Raw genomic sequence first — 22,590 nt, 5'->3', positions numbered from 1 at the left:
CTTCATCAAGAAAATGGGAGAAACTGCAAAAAATTCATCATCATATTGTGGTCAGATTCTAGAGAATACTCACTTTCTTTCATCGAGCCTGGATGATGAAATAATGTTATCATACTAAAACCAACAGAAGTTGCACATAAATTTAAAAATGTTCTTTAATTGTACGTGACTAATATAAATGTCCTCTTCCCGATTTACAAGACCTGAAGTAGATAAATCATTTCAAGTAATATCTGGACCAAAATACCATGGTACTGTATTGTTAAGAGATTTTGATTTTGGATATGTGGTAGAAGCCGTTTGCACACTCTTCAATTGTATAACATCCTGAACTGCGTATTTTGCAACTGTCCAAAATGAGGCTTTTCCCCCAAAGCCTGGACATGCTTCTGGCTTAACACAAACAACCTCCCTGCCCCTTCTCCCCTCGGAGAAAACCCCAAGCTCAAAACTCAAAAATTCTATCTTTCCTAGTTGTAGTAATTCTTTTACTTAGCTGACAGACTACAGTGTGCCATGGTGGAAAAGTAACATCTTCTTTATGGACTTGGCAGTACGGAAGTACAGAAGCTAGGGCTGCTTTGTCATCTAAAATCATGCTGTTTAGACAGAATCTCTATTGCTACTTTGAAACATCTGGCCCAATTAAAGCAGGACAATGTCCTAACTCATCTGAAAGGCAGAGGAAGGTTAATGTTACATGCCCCAGAGGCAAAAATCTGTTACATGCAGTATCCAAGATGCTCTCACCTATTACAGAAATTCTGGCTGGCTGAGGAAAGTTTGTCAAACCAGGCAGGAATTCAAAAGTAGAAAAATAAAGGGTGGTTTCTCATTCAGTACAGATACAAGTGTTTGAACACATCAACTTCTGCCAGAGCAAAAACTACTTAGAACTGCAGGCACATTTTCTTGGTTATTTGTATGCACAAATGTGCGTAAATATAGCTTCTGCACATGCAAAATGGATGTCAGGTTAAAATCATTGAAAATTTCCAGTAAAAAGCACTGCAGAAGAGGCTGGGCTTCTTACGCTCACACAGAAAACCATTCATCCCTGTAATGTACAATATGAATCTTCAGTTATGGGTTTAGCATAAAGTCTTTTAGTGAGCTCATTTAGCATGCTTTATAGGTTTCAAACAATAGTTTTCCAATAACTCACATCTTAGTCACAACTGTAAGAATGTGGTGAACTGTTTGAGAGAAATTAAAATAATTTATTGTATTAATCAGCATCTTCTCTTTGAGATACTTTTTCCAAGTAATCTGACAATATAATTGAGGTGATCATCAATTTTAACTAATATTTTCTTATGGGAAAGGCTGTTACTATGGGATGGTGCTAGAAATTAATAGAGGGGGAAAGAAACTCTAGGAAAATTATAAAGGCAAAGAATATTCTTTCCCCCCACACACTGTACAGTTGTTTTGAAATTCACAGCCTTTTCTCTGGTTAGCCTGTATGATTTTGATACACCAAAAATATAGGTGAAGCAGCACTAATAAGTCATAGCATCCCAGACTATTTCAATGACGGACTTTGATCAGTAATCAAAATGGAGCCTACATGCACAATATAGCATTAATTGGTCTATGTTCAGACACAGAAAAACTACTGTTTCCTTGCAATATTCACCAAATTACACTTCTGCCATTGACTAGTTCTTTAGTTTTTGAAAACCTAATACTGAGTTTGACCCGCAGGTTGAAATTATTTCTTAGTCCATCTTCTTAATGTAAACAAAATATCTGTACCTTAACAAGACTATATAAAATATTGTGGTTTATTTTTAATTAAAAGAACATACAAAATTTGTTGGATAAAAGTCATTAGATCCGGAGAAAAAATCAACCCCAAACTATTTATAAATTGAAAATAAAACTCATATTTGAAGGGGCAGGAAGTCTCTTTCATGTTTCATAACAATATATGGACCAAATCCAAGATGGCAAAAGCAGATCTCTTTATAAATTCTTTTCCTTTCCCTCTGTCCTTTGCACAAATTTCTCTCAGGATCCAAGACAATCTGCATCTTTGTGCAGATACAACATTCTGTAAAAGTGGAGTAACATTCTCCTTTTATAGGCCCCAAAACATTTTAAAAACACAGATTCCATTGGTGTTTGTCAAGTGCAAAGAGCACTAGCACTTAAAAGGAGAGAAAAAAACCCACCACCATTACCAGATGAATTGAACCAGCTCACTAAACACTTCACAGGCAAACACTTTTTGTTTTGTTTTGGGGTTTTTTTTCCTCTATTCATTACAAAACCAGAGGAGAGAGCTGAGAAATGCCCAAAGGATACAATCTTCACATATGCAGTATCACACAAAGATGTCTAAAAGCATTCAGGAAGGACAACTAAAAAACCTCCTCAATTGCTTTCTTTGAATTTAACCACATTCTGTCTATATCTCTCTCTTCAATACCTACATACAGTCATGGCTACTTGTTATTTTAAGCTTGCATCCTACAAAACTGAAGTCATAAAAGCTTTGTTACTAAGTTTGTTCCAAGCACATATTGTCCACAGGCAGAGACCCACAGCTCCAATCAGATTTAGACAGCAGATGTAAATATTCAGTACTTTTTCTTGTCCAAAGTTAACTGCTTTATCTTTTTTATAGTAGTGGGTTTGTGTGGCAAGGTTTTGGTAGCATGGTGGCTACTGTGAGAAGCTGCGAAAAGCTTACTCTATGTCACATAGAGCCAGTGCCAGCCAGCTCCAAGGAAAATCCACTGCTGGCCAAGGCCAAGCCCATCAGCAACGGTGGTAGCACCTCTAGGATAACATATTTCAGAAGGGAAAAAAGTCCTTGTTCCCCACTTTCCCGTTCTAACAAACATTGGAAAATAATTGGAAAAAATCTGAAGTATTTTCTTTCACTTCCATCCTACCCACAGTGAGAGATTTTGAGTATTTGTCTCTTGCTCTTAAAACATCAGATGCAAGACAGCACTCCACAATTCTTCACAGCTATTTTTTTGCAGGTACATTGCTGAATTATTGTCATAACAACATGGATTATTTTGCTGTTAACTCAGGTTATTGTTCTTTTTAAAGGACATTTTCTAAGGACCCAACCTTGGGCTCATTTCATCTTAATCACACATGAAATGAAAAGCTTGACAAATCTCACCAGACTACTTGATTGCTTGAAGTTATAAACCAGTTTACATGCTTTTCTGGACTGATGCATACATGAAGATATGGCAAATTATTCAGCCATTAAGAAGCTAGAAAGATTTAAAAAATGTCTCATAGCTACTTTATACAGTACAATATAGTTGATCTGAACCACATATATATCATGGGCCAAAACTTAAGCTTTCATGAAACTCGGTGTGAGCTTACAGCATCTACAACTGTTTTATCTGAATTAATTGTACATTGAGGGATCAGGACACTTGCAACATCTCACAGTAAAATTATCCCACCAAACATAAAACTGCGTATAAAGAAAGTTTTTATTAAACCTGAAATGAGAAATACACCTAAGATCCAAGTTTGGACTAATAGATGGGATCTTCGACAAACCAGCTAAATTCCTAGAGCATTTAAACTCAAGAGGCAGTTACACTTGTAGATCCTGGAAGCTTAAGTCAGATTTAAACTAGTCCAAATGAGAATATCCACTTACAAGTCCCTTATCTTTAGTAAAATGATTGCATTTACTGCACAGTAAGAGCATGCAAACAGGCAGTCACCCCATCACAGCTGATGGGCTCTATGGCTGTGTTGTCATAGTAGGATCCCTTGGCAGCACCTCCAGTTTAAGAGGTGCTATCCCCCATAGGCACTCATTGCTTGTACTTCAGGCTCCCTGACTTAAATTTGTATGCCCTTAGTTATGCAAGGCTATGTTTCACATGGATCTGTTAATTATTCCTATCTTAAAACTGTACACAATCCTTTATTAGACTGGTTGATGAAACAGAAACACAAACATATTACTGACAGTGCTTGAAGGGGACCTAAAAGAAAGCCGGAGAGGGGCTGTTGACAAGGGCAGGTAGGGACAGGACAAGAGGTAATAGCTTTAATAGGGGGAGATTTAGGTTAGATATTGGGAAGAAGTTCTTTACTGCGAGGGTGGTGGGGCACTGGCACAGGTTGCCCAGGGGAGCTGCAGCTGCCCCATCCCTGGCAGTGTTCAGGGCCAGGTTGGATGGGGCTTGGAGCAACCTGGTCTTGTGGAACATGTCACTGCCTGTGGCGGGGGTTGGAACAAGATGATCTTTAAGGTCCCTTCCAACCCAAACCATGCTATGATTCTGCTATGCTATGCTATGACAACAACTAAGATTGTGGGATCTTCTGGCATGGGACAAACAGGGATTGCAAACCTAATCTACCTTCTAGTGAACTTTAACACTGACCCTCAACCAAAGTATTATTTTTATGATACTCTAGAAATCAGACTTTTATTTTGGAAAAAAAAAATTAAAATAATTTTTTCTTAAAAAAAAATCAGTTTAAAGCAAAATGTTTTTGTGGTCACCCAACTAACCTCAGCTCTACCTTGGGGTTAGCACAAAACCAAACCAGGCAGATTAGAAGCAAGTTCCAGTGATGTCAGCCAATTTACAGTTGCAATCTGGTCATAAAATGGCACAACACGCCTCAAAAGTAGTATATGTTAATAATTTCTTCATGAAAAATTGTAACTGTTCTGGTAATCACACTCTCATCCATTGACCAGTTCTGTGATCTGTTTCTGCTGTAAACGAAGGGAAACAGAGTATATGGAACATAATGAACTGTGGGACTAATAAGCAGTGTCCATGGAAAATTGATCTCTGTTGAGACATATGCTGTGTTGTTGGGATCATTACATCTCTCCAAGAAATTAATTCATATATTATTTGTACTATTAGCCATAGACCAGAAACCCAACCTGTGAGGTCTCCTATCAAAAAATTCAAAAAAGTTTCAGACCAATTCAAGACTGCACTGAGCTGTGCTTAATTCTGCTACTGCAATTGCAAGAATTGCACACAACATTAATGAGATATGGGTCAGCATATACATGTTACAGCAATTATTTAGACCGACACTGTGATCATTCTTTTATTTTAAGTAAAAAAAAAAAAAGAAATCAAAACCAAAACCAAACTAAAACCAAACCAAAACCAAACCAAAAACACCAGGAAAGTTGCCCCCCTTATGCCCCACCCCCAACAAAGTAATTTCTGCAGGAAGAGTAAACTCCAGTTGTGCTTCCCAAAGATGGCTCCACTACAAGGCCTGATTTAGCAGCAACCTATGACAGCATTCAGCAGAGCATTTTTCAGTTACACCAACAGCTTATGGCTCAGCCTCCTCCTCAATGGAGTCCCCTATCCTTCAGAACCAGACATGTCACAAAACTATGATGGCAGACTGCCACCTGCCCCTTCTCTGTCACACATTCCTGAAGCTGGAATACTCTCAGTGAGATTCTGTGGAGAGGTTTTGAAAAGAGCATTCACGCAAAGTTTAGCAATGTTGCACATTCGATTTCATGATGCGCGACAGGAATCATTTAGCATTTCTGACAATAAACCTTGAGGGGAACTCTCTGAAAGTCACAGCAATAAAAAGTGAGATTCAAAAGCATGCATCCCAGAGGTGACCGGGATTAAGTGGTGAAGCAATCTAAACTGATGATTAATTCTAATGAGCTTTAACACCACCACTACATCAAACAGAAAACATTCCTGTAGCAAAAAGCTTTAGTTTGGCTTTCTGAAGAGATCTGTAAGTATACGATGACCTGGTTCCACAGTATGTAGGATAAAGCAAGCTGGATCTTAAGCTTGATTCAGTTCTCAGTAGGACAATTGGCATTCTGTTAGAATCATAGAATGGTTTGGGTTGGAAGGGAATGTAAAGATCATCTAATTCCAACCCCCTGCCACAGGCAGAGGCACCTTCCACTAGACCAGGTTGCTCCAAGCCCCGTCCAAGCTGGCCTTGAACACTGCCAGGGATGGGGCAGTCACAGCTTCTCTGGGCAACCTGTGCAAGTGTCTCACCACCCTCATAGTAAAGAATCTTTTCCTAATGTCTAATCTAAATCTACCCTCTGTCAGTCTAAAGCCATTCCCCCTTATGCTGTCACTACATGCCCTTGTAAAAAGTCCCTCTCCAGATTTCTTTTAGGCACCCTTTAGGCCCTGGAAGCTGCTATAAGGTGTCCCCAGAGCCTTCTCTTCTCCAGGCTGGACAAGCTCAGCTCTCTCAATCTGTCTCCATAGGAGAGGTGCTCCAGCCCTCCGATCATCTTCATGGCCCTTCTCTGGACTTAAGAGATTTAAACACTATCATTATTCACTAGGCCTCAGAATATGCACATGCTTATACAAGTACGTATAATAAATACAAGTATTTTTATTACAAGGCATGTCCCACTAAGGACGTTGAAGTTGAATGCTAAAACTGAAGGAAAACCAGCATTTATAACCCAGATGATTAGGATGGCATTACAATTGAGGCTGTCTTTAGAGCTCTTAAAGCAATGGCCATGTGAAGACAGCATACTGAACTTCAGCACAGATGATGGAAAAACTGAAGCAGCATTGTCTTGGGTGAGAGAGAGTTCAGCAAGCAACAGAAAAATCTATTCTGAAGATGTCAAATACTGTGGGCTAAGCCAGCACTTATCTGTTTGTTTACCATTAAACATACTAACACATCCTATTTGAGTTCAGTAGCCCTCCGTAGTTCCAACCTAGTCCCTCTGTGGGCACATACTTAGTTTTTGGTTTTGTGCCACACCATACTGCATGAACAGAAGCTGCTTGTGTGTTCCTATAATTCCATGTTTGAGTGGTATGCTGGAGCAGGTCCAGTGCCCTCTTTGTAAGTGATCACCTAATATGAAAAAAAGCCCTTGGCATGTATGTATTTTTAAGGGTGTTTCAGAGTATTATACATGTAAGGAGAAGTTCCACTGTAGGCAACAGAAGCTCTGTATTAAAAATAATGGATGATATTCACATTGAGCTAAATCCTAAACCAGACCAAGGCACCCTATTGTTTGTGAGATAAGCACAGTATGTGCTAAACTGTGCGACTGTGAGTCACTGTTTCATCTACTGCAGATTTTATTAAGTTCTTCTGGAGAAGAAACCATTAGGCAAAAGCTGTATTCAGTCTGCAGGCGCAGAGAGTGCAGATGGCCAATGCATTACATTCAAACAAAAAAGCTAAACACCCTTCTGGCTACACACAAAGTTCTGGAATGAGAATATGTGAACTACATGATGATTTGGACCAGTAGGCTTTGGCCAGAAATGAACTGCCAGTAGTGACCAAGTTTTCAGAGCAATCTCTTCCCAAACTTGAACCCTGCATGTTATTTTATCTGTATCTGAAGTAATTCAGTATCAGAGCACCTCAAGTGTTATACCGTTTATTTAAAGGTGATTTTTTATTTCTAACTGAATCTTGAGTGAGTCATCAATCACTGAGCTATTCTGTGCTGGTTTTCCTCTATCACAATCTAACATTAAATTTTTTCTAACTGCTTCTGACAGTGTTTTTCAAACATTTTTAAAATGCAACCCCTTTTGCCTCATCTGTTTTCCTGCACCCTTCTATTCCCTCCAGCCCTCCTACTCCCCAGGCATCAGCACCTCCATTTCTCCTCAGCAGGGGAACAAGACCAGGCTGTAATTACTGTCTGCAAGTATTTACTCACTCCCACATCTTAATAGAACTGAACTGCTGATCTTTCCACAACCCTAAAATAGGTTTTAATCCTCAATTAAAAAAAAAAATAAAATACTGATTTACCAAACAATGCAGTCTCCAACATCGCAGTACTACCCTACTCCACTTACCTCTGTGCCAACAGGTTAAACAAAAAAATTGGGACACTTATCTTTAGTAATATTGCAGCTTTTATATATGCAGGACTAAAATATATGGTAATCGCTATACATAGGACATGTAGGTAGTGCAAGAAGAAAGCATCTGAGCTGGAAGAGCTTACACTCTATTTGAAGAGTAGCCCCACCAGTAAGATTCAAATACTGCCTCAAATTCAAAGACTGCTGCAAAAGCCCCAGCATTTTTGACAAAATACAATCACAAAACTTATGTCTACATTGCCTCTAAATCGGCCTAGTGATCTCCTGAAAGCTTGATATTGCTGTTAGAGCCATGCAGAAAATGTATCTACACTAGAAAAACATGATTACTTCCAGATACTATTTAGAATTTCCCCTTTAGGTGTGTTCAGGTGATGCTAAGATCTGTTACACTCCAGACCTCAATATATATTTGAGTATGGTCTGTGTGTATATAAGGGTGGGTGGATTATGGAGCAGAAAAGCATGGAAAGTCAGAGTAAGTAAATTACTTTCTGCTGAAAAAAGGACAAGTAACTGAAAAAAGTGGGGAGGCAGAGATACCAAGCACAACAGATAGGTACAGTATTTCTGAATTACTTCAGCTTCTCTGCCTCAGAGAGCCAGGAAGCAATAGGGAAGAAAATTGTTCCACACCTTCAGCAGAAAGTCAAATGAGTGGTCATTAAAACATGAACAACTTGAAATGCACTTTAATGCCATTTTAAATCCACAGTTACCCAGAAGGGTGCTAGGCAGTCAGCCATCTAATCAAACATTGCTCATGGTATACCTGCTATGCACAGTGAAAAAGGAACTAAACTGAATGACATATACTGGAAATCAATTACTTTGATTTTAGAAATGCATTCAGAAAATTAATATGAAACAATTAGCAAGAAGGTAACAAGTAGTAATTAGTCACTCAATCACTGTATAGCGTACAGAGTATTCTCCAATCAGACTTAAGTCTGTGCAATCAGCTAACTATGGTAAGCTTGATATCTTCTATTGGCCTGAGAATCTTGCCTCAGAAGCAAAACAAGTGTAGGGGAAGTTAAATTCTTTTTATTTACGTCTGCTAGATTTCCCAGCATTAACCTATTGAACAGCTTTAACATATAGTTAATCCCAGCTTTCTGTGCTTCCTTAGTCATACCACTTATAACACACCCCATTACACACTATTTGTGAATTAGGCCTTCTGTAGGTAACTAAGTTCAAGACAACTTAAGGAAGTGCTCGTTCACATGACTCCCATTTTGAAGGGAAAAAAAAAAACCAAAAACCCAATGTATTTCAAAATGTCAAAATTACCAACAGAAATGGGAAGAAAAAAAAAAAAAGAAGGTTGCAGATACCCTCTTCCAGATCTATCTACTTCATAGAATCCTAGAAAAGTTTGGGTTGGAAGAGACCTTAAAAATCACCTATTTCCAACCCCCCTGCCATGGGCAGGGACACCTTCCACTAGACCGGGTTGCTCAGTGGAAGAAGTTGTAATACTTATCTACTTGGCAGTATTTTCCAATAGATGGAACACTCACCTAGTCTGCTGGCAGACACTGCCTGTGCAAGTGCTCCCAGATCACCTAGTTCAGTCAAGAAACTTATAAGCTAAATCAGCCCACCAATTTCAACAGCTTAAATCTACACATTTAAAGGGAGTTTTAGAGAGTATTCATGTGAGCAGCTCTTTTAGCAAGCTCCTACAGAAAGGTGATGACAGATAGCTGATCATGATAACCTCTTCCCATGACATAGATAAGCACAGAAGCCCTGATTTATCTAAAGATTAAAGCGTCTTAATTTGTATCTACAATATGAATTTACACTACATTAATTGATCTCATTTTCAACCAACTTAGAAATATACACAGCTTTCTCCATTCAAAACAGATCTGCCAGAAGGATCAGTTACACATAAGAACAAAGATATAAAAACTGCTTATCTTCCTGTAACTCTTCCTTAAACAAACAAAGGCAAAAAAATGCCCACACCATCCTTTCATCTGAGCAGGGCACACAAGCACATAGCCATACACATCACATTTAAGGCAGAATACCTTCTGTAGCGGCAGGTTATACAAAGATTAGTACTAATGCATTGCTCGCAAAGAGGGACAAAACAGCACAGATCTTTAAGAAGGTTAATTTCCATAAGAACACCAACACAAATCCAAATTTCTATAAGTCTGTGAGTTCATCACATACTAACCACTTCTGAAAAAGATGTCACTTTGCATCACGCGCTGCCAGCATTTCAGTCAGCAGGCCAATGGGTGGTTCAGGGTTGGTCTGCTGTGCCATCACACAAGGAGATTTGAAACAGTTGCTCAGATGATGGAGCCATTTCCCAGCACCCGTCATTTGAAGTTTGAAACCCAGGACACGGTTCTGTTCTTACAAAATGAAGCTGGGGCCCTGTCTCATGAACTGCTGCTTGCCATGAACAGCTGGGAGCAGCTGCCGTAATACCACAGGCTACAAGGCAGAGCCCCCAGATGGGCATCAGCTCTCACAGAGGTGGGATCATCCTACCTGCATTACAATCCTAAAATAGGTTTCAAGCCTCAATTTAAAAAAAAATAAAATACTTATTTGCCAAACAACGCAGTCTCCAACATCGCAGTACTACCCCACTCCACTTACCTCTGTGCCAACAGGTTAAACAAAAAAATTGGGACACTTATCTTTAGTAATATTGCAGCTTTTATATATGCAGGATGTATGGACAGGAATCTTGAACAAAACGCCCAGGTGATCTCAGGAAGTGGACTGACTTATTCTATATAGGAAAGCAAAATAAAAGCCAACAAGTCATTACAAAACTTGAGTGGGGAGAAATTCCTTCTACATACCACGTATGGCAATGTATGATGATTTAGCTCTGTATAGATAAGATTTAACAATAAAATGTATTTGTCTCTATACTCACTTCTAAAAAATCTCACAAATGCTCTACGGAAAAGACTTTGCAGAGTCTCTTCCCAGGAACACTTTCTTTTATCAAAGTTGCAGACAGGCTTATTACAAAATAAGTAAGACTGCAATTGCCAGCCGCACCATTCTAAAATGTCATTCTGTGCCCATTTAATATGCACAAGGCAAGAATTTATTTTATTTTCCCCCATACAGAATGGGTAAATGAATTTTTTCACTTAAGCATGTGGATCTATTAATCTCATTTTAATGTTTTTGCCTTCTCTGGTTCCGTTTCTTACGTCACTACAAAACTGCATCTCATCACGTACATCTAATTCATCATTTCAGTTTGACTCATTAATCTTTGCTTTTCCTTCAAAAGATAAGCCATGTTTAATAGCTATATCATATAATCCGCATCAAGGTGCTGGAAGGACTATTTTGCAAACTTTAGGAGAACATTGTAGCTACACCAAATTTAATTACACATCCAAATATTATTTTTAAGAGACCAAAAGTTCTCTCTGTAACAGCAGAAGCTAGGAATACATTATAAATAACTTCTGCTTTAGTCTTAGGAGAAATAAAAGAACACAATCAGTTGCCCCATGTCCCTCTCCCCCAGGCCGGTAAATGTTATCTTTAAACAATAAAGATAAGGATACAGTTTTAAAAAGATGTTAGCATTGATAAATATTTACTAACATGAAAGCAACCTAAAGAGGCAGAACACTTGTAGTAGATTGGAGTGTCCAATGAACAAATAAGCCTTAAGCTGATGTTGCTTATCTTGAGACAGAATTTAACCTGTAATGAGCAGCATGTCTTCAGATACTTCTCCAACAATCTGCCACTACCTCCATGCCCCATAATTAGTGAGAGCACAGCTTAAGCATTACTAAGCAGGTATCAGACACTAAGACGTAACTTACAAGAATCATGTCACTTTCATAAATGGACATATTTGACAAATTTGTCTTAAAGCTTAATAAATATTTTCTTCTGTACTCAAACAACACTGGGTCTCTTCCACTCAATGTTTTAGCTGACCGCACACCCAAACACTATCACACCAACCACAGTCCAAATTTCTCCAAACAGAACTAAAATATAGAGGAAGTAAAACAGAGCTTTTTGCTTCTCCTCTCAGCTTAAAAGTTGTGATGTAACTGGTCCCTAATACTGGGTTGTAGAGGCTGAAGAGACCAGCCATGAAGATTTTTTCAGAGACACAGCTGTAAGATATTAATTGTACTTCATTTCTGCTTGACTCTTCCTTGTATGAGAAGTTGGTGTCATACTTCAGAATGCTCATCCAACCTTTCAGCAAACACTTTGGACTTAAAATTAGTGTAACACAGAACAAGAAAAGTAAAGGAGTGATCCAAGAGGTCAACTAGTCCTGATATGAGGGACACATCTGATCATATTTAAAACAGTTCAGCAGACTTTGAAAGGAATTATTTAATTCTTTATTTCAGCAGAATTATAGGTTTAGTGAAAGATTCTAACAGTGCAGACTCCTTGAAACAAGAGGATAATGACACCTCATCATAGCACTTAATAACACAACCAGAGTTTTGGACAAAGAGCAGTTTTCAAAAAATGTCTAATTTCTTGAACAAAAATGGCCTATTTTTTTAAGAGACGAATGGTTCTAGTTAGCTGTGAATGACCACTAAGGCCTCTCAGAGCAACACAATTTTAAGAAAGTATTAATCTTTAAAGAACAGTAGACACATATAATAAAAAACTAAAAAGCACAGCTCTTCAAAACTCATTTGGACTCCTGGGAGTATATGCAAGTGATCAAATTCAAATCATTACATTAAATGATTACACATTCCAAGCCATGCAGCTGCTTCTCTGGTTCCTGAATTCATAAGACCAAGCAAGATTTTTTTTCCCAGCTTTTATTTACGGAATATGTTTCTCAACATTTAGCTGGACCTAAATGTTTGAAAAATAGAAGGCAAATAAAAAGCAGCAAACATTCACTGCGTTTTGAAATTTCATTTTATTTTAAGCCAACATTATGAGTTGGAGAAGAGGTAAAGAGTGAGTTTTGACTGCCTGAGGTTCCTAAAACCAAAACAGCTTTTAGGAAAAAAGCTAGAAACACAAACATACACAAATATATTTAGATGGTATGCTCCTATGGCCTTTGCCATTGACAGTCAATTCAGTAACCATGTTTATTTTCAGCATCTGAAAACATCTCAACTCAGGAAGAACTATTTTCAACCCCTCCCTCCTCTCCTTTTCTGAACCTTATCAGCCCGCATATAAACACCACTGGATTCTCCAATGTCAGGTGAGTCCCTGTCTATGGGCTGCTTTTGATTTCTTCTTAGGACTAGATTCACAATTGCTCTGTATATAGTTTTGCTTCTATTTTGGTACCTAATTTCCTTCTAAGTTTTTCCTCATCTTCTGATACCAACAGTACAAGCATTCAAAGTCTTTTCCCTAGCAATATCTGCAAATCTTAAATGTGAAAGGTGGTTCTTTTTCCTTTAAAAGATGTGTTTTCAACATGCATCATCAGTTCTCTCCTTGATTTGACCCAGGCCATTAAAGTCAGATGGAGACTTACTGATTTTCATAGGAGCTGGCCCTTGGCTTTGGAAAGTGTATTTTCTTTAAGCAAAGGATTCTGCAACTTCCATAAGCCCCCTAAGTCAGCCTGGCGCACCTACTTCTTAGCAGGTCTGAGCAAATAGATCTGAGCCACAGCTTCACCCTCCTCAACAGTGAAATGGAGCACCTGTCATACACCTTCTAAACACAGGGGGTTTTGGCGACTTTGGAAAGACTGAGATGAAGTTAATACCAATACACATAGTACAGTTATGATTAGAACAGCTATAAAATTGTATTTTGATGGATCTTTAGCTGATGTAAATGCATGCAGCTATAAAACCATAGAAAATGACTGAAAGTTGTAACAGATACGAGCATGGGTGGGGTTCTGCATTTTGATATGATGCAGCTCCCCACTAACCTGTTCATTAAACGGCATACAAGGTACAGTGGTATTGTTTGCTGCAGTTCATTAAGAAATCAGCCCACAATTCTGTTGGCTTTCTCATCTGGAAATGCACAATGCGAGGTCATATTCAGCTTCTTGTCAACCAACACCCCCAAGTCCTTCTCCTCAGGTCTGCTCTCAATCCATTCTCCACCCAGCCTGTCTTTGTGCTTGGGATTGCCGCAACACATGTGCAGGACCTTGCACTTGGCCTTGTTGAACCTCATGAGGTTTGCACTGGCCTACCTCTCAAGCCTGTTGAGGTCTGTCTGGACGGCATCTCTTCCCTCTAGCGTGTCAACTGCACCACACAGATTGGTGTTATCAGCAAACTTGCTCAGGGTGCGCTCGATCCCACTGCCCATGTCACTGTCAAAGATGTTAAACAGTGCCAGTCCCAATACCAACCCTTGAGGCACACCACGCCTCACTGGTCTCCACATGGACACTGAGCTGTTAACCACAACTCTGTGTGTGCAGCCACATCCAGCCAATTCTTTATCCACCAGGTGGTCCATCTGTCAAATCCATGCCTCTCCAGTTTAGAGACAAGGATGTTGTGTAGGACAGTGTCAAACGCTTTGCACGTAATCCAGGTAGACTACATTATGATGGATTAGATGATCCAAGACAGGGAAAGAAAAACAATGTATCTCATTGATACCCTGCACACTAACGCTGCACGTGTTCTACTGATAATTAATACAGTGAACAGTAATATACCAAAGAGCCTCAGGGCTTTGGAAGATTCATTCTGTGAAACAAACAAAATCCTATTAAATGCATTCGTGCTAATAATCTCCCTACATTATAGCAAAATCTGTGCAGAAAACAGAATGCAGATTATGAGCAACGCATCCAAAGTTAACTACGGGACAGAATAGAGATATTAGAGGTGGAATTTTTACATTTCAAAAGTTTTACATTGAGGACCTCCACTTTATCATCAGCTATCAGAAAAAGCTTTGCAAATTCACATAGCTTCTTAGGAAGAATAAATGCCACATTCATTAGCAAATCATATGAGAAAGGAGTTTAGAGGGGGGAGGGAAATAGAAAGGCAGGCATATGGGTTATGGTGGCTGAGGAACTTTCCAGGCTTGCAACAGACACTGAAGTTTGTAAGAAAACTCAATTTATTTTCTCTAAATTAATTTATCTTAAATGATTACTGGAGTACATTGAACCTACACAAACATTCCATTTTATTCTTATACCTCCTGCCAATAGATGTTTTTCCATTTCAAAAAAAGCCATCCAGTCTATTTGGAAAAAACATAGCCAGGACTGCGACCAAAATCAAGTATCTCCTGCTACAAATTTGATTTCTTTTAGACTTACATTGCGCAGCTTTCCAGCTCTTTTCCACAATTAATAAATTTCCTTAGTCATTAAAAACACCTTTTCTAAGCTGTTTCAATGTGAATATTCAGCTTGCAAAAACTAGAAAAGATCTTATTTTATGCCTTGGGATAAAGCTTTCACTAGACAGGCATTCTAACAACTCTTCAATAACTCCATGCTGATCTTGAAAATTTCAGGCCTATTTTCTGTTACTGAAGAATCATTTAGAAGTATAGTTAAGATTTATTTGATCCCCGTTATAGAGAGGTGCTGCACAGGAGATCCAAGGACATTACTATAAGACAAGAGCATACAGTTTCTTCCCCTTTCCCCCCCTTTTTTTCCCCGCAAGCTCATTCTTGAAAATATTATTATTTAACATCAAATAACTCTTAACTTCCATGAATGGAATACTTGCAATCTGCAGAAAATTGTTTACAGTTTAACACATCCCTCAGTTGAAAGGACATCTCAAACTATTCAGATGTCCTTTGTGCTGCATGTTTATCTTGCAATACCTAGATGGCAAACATACAGCTGGGAAGAAGTGATTTATTAATGATATAAAATAGTTCCAATGTGGATTTACTAAAAGTACACATAAAGCTAAAGTATAATGAATTACAAAGACAAACAACACATTGGGGGTTTCCATTCATTTATATTTCAGCTAGTACAAGTCTACTGGTTTCAAATGAGATAAATCCTGAGAGCCTCAATAACAGGACAAACAGCTCCCTGAAACAATTGCCAAAACAAACACTGACAAAGATCATAGTAGTTCCTTCTAGTACTAAAAACTATAAACCAAACCATGCAATCAACCTAAAGCCAAAGTCTGGCTGCTGAAACTTGATTACTGCAGGGAACTTACATCACAAAATGCAGGTGCTTTTACCAAGGTCACACTTTTCATGTAGGAAAAGATTAACATTGATATCTACTAGAACTATATGATAGGTGCACTGATACTGAACAGCAGAAGAAATCTGCATGCACACCCAATTACTTTAAAATCATGGGTATGCTTTTGGCATGATGTACAAAATCACTGTTGCTTTTTAAAAGGTTGCTTTTTACGATGTTCTCATAAGCAGGCCAAAAATGTCAGAATGGAGTTGCACAGTGATTATTGCAGCTTCAGAATCTCCTCATGCTTTATTCCCAGTATACGTTTAAATGTCTTTGACAGATGTTTTTTAGCAGTGCCAAGCGCACACATTTAAAAAAAAAAAAAAAAAAAAAAAACAAAAAACAAAAAGCCAAAAACTAATTCAGTGCCTTGCAAAAATCCTAGTATTGCCTTAAAAGCCATGATGCTTCATTTGAAGAAAAACTGTAAACTTCGTTTCCTGCCTCTAATTTCTGAGGCTTAGGTTTCCTTGATTTACGTATTCAGGGCTTTCTCCAAACAATGATCAGAAACAACTTCACTGCACATAAAAACTGAGATTCTCATGAACTTTTTTCACTACAGAAAACTAAGTGTGAAAAGAAGTTATCACAGAACCATGACAAAACCTGTCAGTTTTTCAGCTCTATATTCTTCTTCTAATTTCTGATACACTTCAGTGGCAGCAAATACCTGTGTTTCCTGGAAACACTTCTCTTTTGTGTGCATATTCACCTGAGTCCTCCTAATGGATTTTAACACTATAATCGAGGCTAGGTTTTCTTCTTTTACTCTAAGGAGATCAATTATTTCTTTCATTAAAACAAGGTCACCTACCAATGCTTTAGACAAAGATGGAAAAAACACAAAGCCTCTATAACAAAACAACAAGACTTCACTATGTAGGACATTATCTAGTTAAGCTAAAAACATTCCTTGACCACCCATTCCAGCAACAATTGTAATCACTGTTACTTTACTTTAGAAATGGAAAAACTAGAGTGTCTTGATTTTAGTAAGTGGCCTGAGGTAAATACATTCATATGCAACTACAGGATACAGGAACAAACACATAATATGGAATCACTTATGCTTTCAAAAAATCAAACCATGCTGATTTAGGGTTTAACCTGCATGACAGGTGGAAGAGACTGCCAGTGATTTCACTTAACTTCAGATCCATTATGTCCTTCTACTATAAATCACACAAGACAGAGGCAAGCGCTTACAGAATCAGCACTGACTTGTCTCCCAAACAGGTGATTTCAAGAACCACCTGACTAACAGCTAGAAAGTAACTCTCTTAATTTCATGTCCTCTTTATTTTTAAGAATTTTAAAAGCAATGTAGCATAAAAGTACACACAACAGACACATTCTGTATCACCTGTATTTTTTGACAAATGATTTTCTTATAGTAGACAAAAAGAGTAAACTGTATCTGCATACTTATAAAATATCTCTTCCAAGTCTCAAGACTTGCAGCTAAATACTAGAAGATGTTTACAGTATGTTCTCAAAGCACCTAAATACCTAGTTTTCATTCACCTGTGCTAATATACATCCTCTTGATAAGGACAGTACTGATGCATAACAAAATGGTCCAAAACCTTATGCTCAGCATCTCACTGCCAAATACTACACAAGATTTTCCATTTATGTGTTTTTAGGGTGGGGGGCCACTAACAACAGAAACTGCATGTTTCAGTAATACACAAATAATTTTCAGCAATTACTTAAGAGTGAAATAAAACATAAGTTGGTCCCTGTACTGATACTTAAAATTTGTGTTTCTGTATGTAGGTTTATGTTAATAATGTGATATTGAAAGTATCACCCTATTGCACCGCAGATGCAGTAAGAGAGAGAAAAATTATTAAATCCTTATCCAATTGCCAGAATTTGTCTAAGAGTTGCTGGTTACCTTTTATATCTAAGGAAGCATTTGTATTGATACAGAATACAGTTGATTTTTCTACTGAGCAATAATCTGTTATTTCCTTACAGGACGGATTACAAGACAAGGTATTTATGAAGTCTGTGTGATGCTTGAAGGCATTTAACTTATCTGAAAAAATCTATCACAAAAACTTCATAACTGCATAACAGAACACATACAACCTTTTACAGAAAATGGCATTAAGAATTAGGTAGGAAAACTGTAATTCACCCATTTCCAAAGACAAAAATCGGTTACCACAGCTGACTGGGTTCTCAGAGTTGTATGTGAGCATTTTATTTCCAAACACCAATACACAAAAATAAAGAACTAAATGCTACTACTTTTTTCCTTCATTTTCCCTCAGGGTCAAATGTATGTCAAGAGAAGCACAAATACTTTCATCAGTATCTTAACAAACAAACAAACCCAACACAAAACACCACAACAAAGAGGAGTGTTTTATAATATATGTGACCAAAATACAAGAAAAGCTATCTTTCTCTGCCTGTATCTCCTGAAGATAATGTGGTGTGCAAAATCATGGAATCATGGAATTTTCAGGATTGGAAGGGACATCTGGAGATCATCCAGTCCAATCCTCCTGGCCACGTCAGGGTCGCCTTCACCAGGTTAAACAGGAATGAAGAACAGTGAAAGCAGTGAGTTTTCTGTGTGCCCTGGGTGATGCCAGCAGATCAGAACACACCAAGCCTCACCTCTGGAAGCCAGACTCCCTCTTTCCCTGGTCTAGAAAATGGGGGGAAAATGTAGCTTTTAATTGGATGAGTAACAGCAGCTACCAATTGCAATGACATTGCAATACTATTATTAAATTACAGAAATTTTCATAAGATTAGTCCTAAAAAATTTGACACCAGAAATCTCAGAGTATGCACTGATATGCAGATGGCACCAAATATTCTTTGATGACTCTCAGACTTGGAGGTAATCAGCTTTGAAACCAAATGAGTTTGCCAATTAAAGCTCCCCACTTGAGCAATATTACAAGCATCAGATCCCAAGCATGCAGTTTCTTGAATTTATATTGTTTCTACTCCTTCTAAACTATTTTTGCTAGCACATCATGATATTTGTTGCTGCAATGCCTCTCAGCTTTTTCTTTCACTGCATTTTATCTTCTGCACTGCTGTTACAATTCTTTTCAGAAACTCAGACTGCACAGAGCAGAAAAAAATGTATTTTATTACCTAGCCAAAAAGCCAATTATCAGAAGATAATACAGTCACGCAGTGAGGACAGAAGCCTCATTTCCCTCTCTCCATGGGACTGACTATGTCTTAAGAATTTTACATTTCACTGATTTGTTTAACTGGAGCTTAAAAATGAATCATCAGGCACAGATCCTTTTTGTAACACCAAAAGAATCATTCTGCAGTAAGTTTAGCAGAGCTGTTACAGGATACAGTCACGATTTCCAAGAGAATGGAAAGCTCTTGACTCAGTTCAAGACCTAGTGCTTTGCCTCCAAGGACTTCTTTTACTGTGCTTGACTAGGTGCTTGCGCAGGAGGGTTTGGCCTATCCATGTTAAGGGCTTGTAAGATGTCTAGATTCTGGTTTAATACTTACTGAAAAAATGTTAGGATCTCATTATTTTTATCTCCTAATAACAGAGGACAGAGAGAAAAGAGCTAAAAATTAAATCCTGTATTTGGCTTAAGAGGCACTGAACACAGCAAATTAGAACTCTTTTCTAAAAATAGCTCTGATGACGTAACCAGACTATTTAAAGAACAAGATTCTGTTCAGTTTCAGTTTTTTAAAATATCTTACACTTTACATAAACACAAATCCATTGTTTTACACAGAAATGTTAACTCACATTCATTATAAAAAGATCAAATTTAACGAAAACAAACAAAACATAATTCACAGCTCCCCTTTAAGGATGTCTTCAAAATATACAAATGTTTTTTGGTTTTTAAAGCTTTCACCAGTGTGATTAGTTAGAAACTGTTTTCAGCTTTTCTAAATGGTTTGGAAAACATGTATGTTCACACAAACAGGCATAGCAAGATAGACATTATTTTACTACTTTTATATATATATATCTTTTCTCTCCAGACTAAAATGTTTGAGGCATCGATCAACCTTATGACACATGTAAATAATATTAAAATCTATTTATTAATGAATTGAATCTAACAAACAGTACTATAGAACTTAACATGTCCTTGTTTCTAATGCAGAAACAGTATTTAACACCAGGCCTGGAAAGGAAGAACTAAACAATCACTCTGGCCTTATTTATTACAGCAATCATCTTTATTCTAGACTGAACACTGGAAGAATAGGCAAGTGGAAAACTGCTTACCTTTCCACTATGTAAACTGTATTAACAAATGAAGCAAAAAGAACACCCTTTATTAAAAGAAGTTTGCATATGAATCTGTCAAGTTTTTTCAAAACTACAGATTCATTGACAGTCTTTGGTTTACTGAAACAAAAATTGTTCTTTTCAACTTTGTTATTTCAAGTTCAATATTATATGTCCTAAATAGGAATACCCTTAAACATTCAGACGTCATCTAACTTGAACACTTCCCTAGAATTTACAGTCTTGATTAGAATTTGCAAATTACATTATGTGTATATTTAAATATACACTGCATTCTGTATGAAGTACATAAAGTACAAATGAATACTTCAGAAGACTATAGTCAAAGATATTTCTCCCCTACAAACACATGAAAGATGGCTAAGACTTTCCCTCAAAAATACACATATAAAAGCCGGAGGCAAAAATACAATTAATAAAAAACCCAACCCAACCAAACCCAACCCAAACCAACAAAAAACAAAACAAAATAAACCAAACCCCCCAAAAAAACCCGAACAAACAAAAAAAAACCCAAAAAACCAAAAAAACCCAAAACAAACAAAAACAAACCACAAAACCAAACAGAAAAACCACACACACAAAACAACAAACAAGCAAACAAACAAACAAACACCACAACCCACCAAAACCAAAGGCTGAGTTACAATGAGAAAGAAACCCTTGCTTATAAAAAGTAACAGAAAAAAATAATTTAAAAAGTGTTTTCTGGCTAAGAAACGTGCATACCAAGAAAATATTCCTAATTGCTCCTCCATACTCTTCCTTTTTCTGACATTTAATGTCTCTTCATCTTTAAGCAATGGCAGCTGCTTAAAAAGTTGATTTGCTTGTTTAGGGACTGTCAGAGACTACAATGCATATTTGAACTGTATGATCCTTAGTAGGGCTTGATAGGCATCACAGTCTCTAGAACATGGTGTTGTAGAATTTATCTCTAGTTTCCATCACTGCTGTTTGCATGAGTCTTGCTTCAAATCAGCTGAAAGTTAAGACTTGTTCTGGTCCTGGCATCAGTCATACCTGTTTGGGTGTATCAGCTGTCCAAAAGTACTTCACAGCTGTCCTCACTTTCATCTCCTTTACAGTCCTGAGTTGAACATTACCTCTTATGTTCTGATCTATGTCTTCCTGTACATAACCTTTGCTACTGTTTTGTGTCCCAACTTGAACATTTAACCTAATTATTTTCTCCCATCTATGGTAACCAGCAATTCAGACTGAATCAGGCTGCTTGTCTGAGTAGAACTCACTCATGGATCTGTGTACTAGCTTTTATTGTTCTCCAGACTGTTCGATCTCTCAGACCTGAGGACAGATGGGGTGGTCCAACAAGGCAGTAGGGCTTGCTTTCTATTGTGCAATTTCCACTAGCTGTCTGATAGCTTTTGCTGATAATCTCTCTTCTCATTGTTTTGTGGGTACTCAGAGGAAGTCATCTTACCTCCTCATTGGTGCAGCATCATTTGAATTCTGCTTCAGTGAACTGTAGCTCATTGTCTAAGTAGTCAGCGTCAGCTACCTTTTATACTGCAATATACACTTTTAGTTTTCTAATCATAGTGCTTCTCTGAGTGACAATTCGTCTTCCAGAAATGGAAGAAGTAACGTTCCAAAACATATATGCCATCATTAAAAGAGAACAAAGAGGAAAAAGATTGGACTCAGGCCAGAATTTTATGGGATCGGATGATCCCTTTCTACTATCAGTCGAAAATTTTACATGACTCATAATGTTTTACGCACGCCCTTAGGTATTGACAGCTAGTCCTGTCCTCCCTGATTCTCCTTAGTCCTGACCAGCCACGAAATACATTTCTCCATGATGTGAGCTCTTAAATCTATTAACATTATCCAGTTTACACTACCTCCTATTCTGCAGCCACAGATTATTCATCTCTTAATATCAAGATGGAAAACATCCTGTAATTTGCTGTGGCCAGCTTTCAAATTTGAATTATTTCACTGCTTGTAACACTCTATGCTGTTTATTGAAGTGACTGATTAAAACAACACATTTAAATGTAGTGTAACAAGCTGATGTGTACCATCTTTGAGTTCTATGTTCTATATTCTGGAAGACATATACAAATCAGTTTATTAATCATTAAAAGTGATCATCTAAGGCAATACTTCATCCTCTGTGAACCTGCAATCCCACTAGCAAGTTATTCAGCTGGTTACTAGAATTTTGTAGTGGTTTTCTTGTCATGCTTTTTAGCAACTTGTGATCAGGCGGCATGTCTCCATTACACAAA

The sequence above is a fragment of the Strigops habroptila genome, chromosome 9 (genome assembly GCF_004027225.2).
Source record: "Strigops habroptila isolate Jane chromosome 9, bStrHab1.2.pri, whole genome shotgun sequence".
Lineage (NCBI taxonomy): Eukaryota > Metazoa > Chordata > Aves > Psittaciformes > Psittacidae > Strigops > Strigops habroptila.
The sequence above is the reverse complement of the archived record's forward strand: the minus strand, read 5'-3'. Positions refer to the sequence as shown.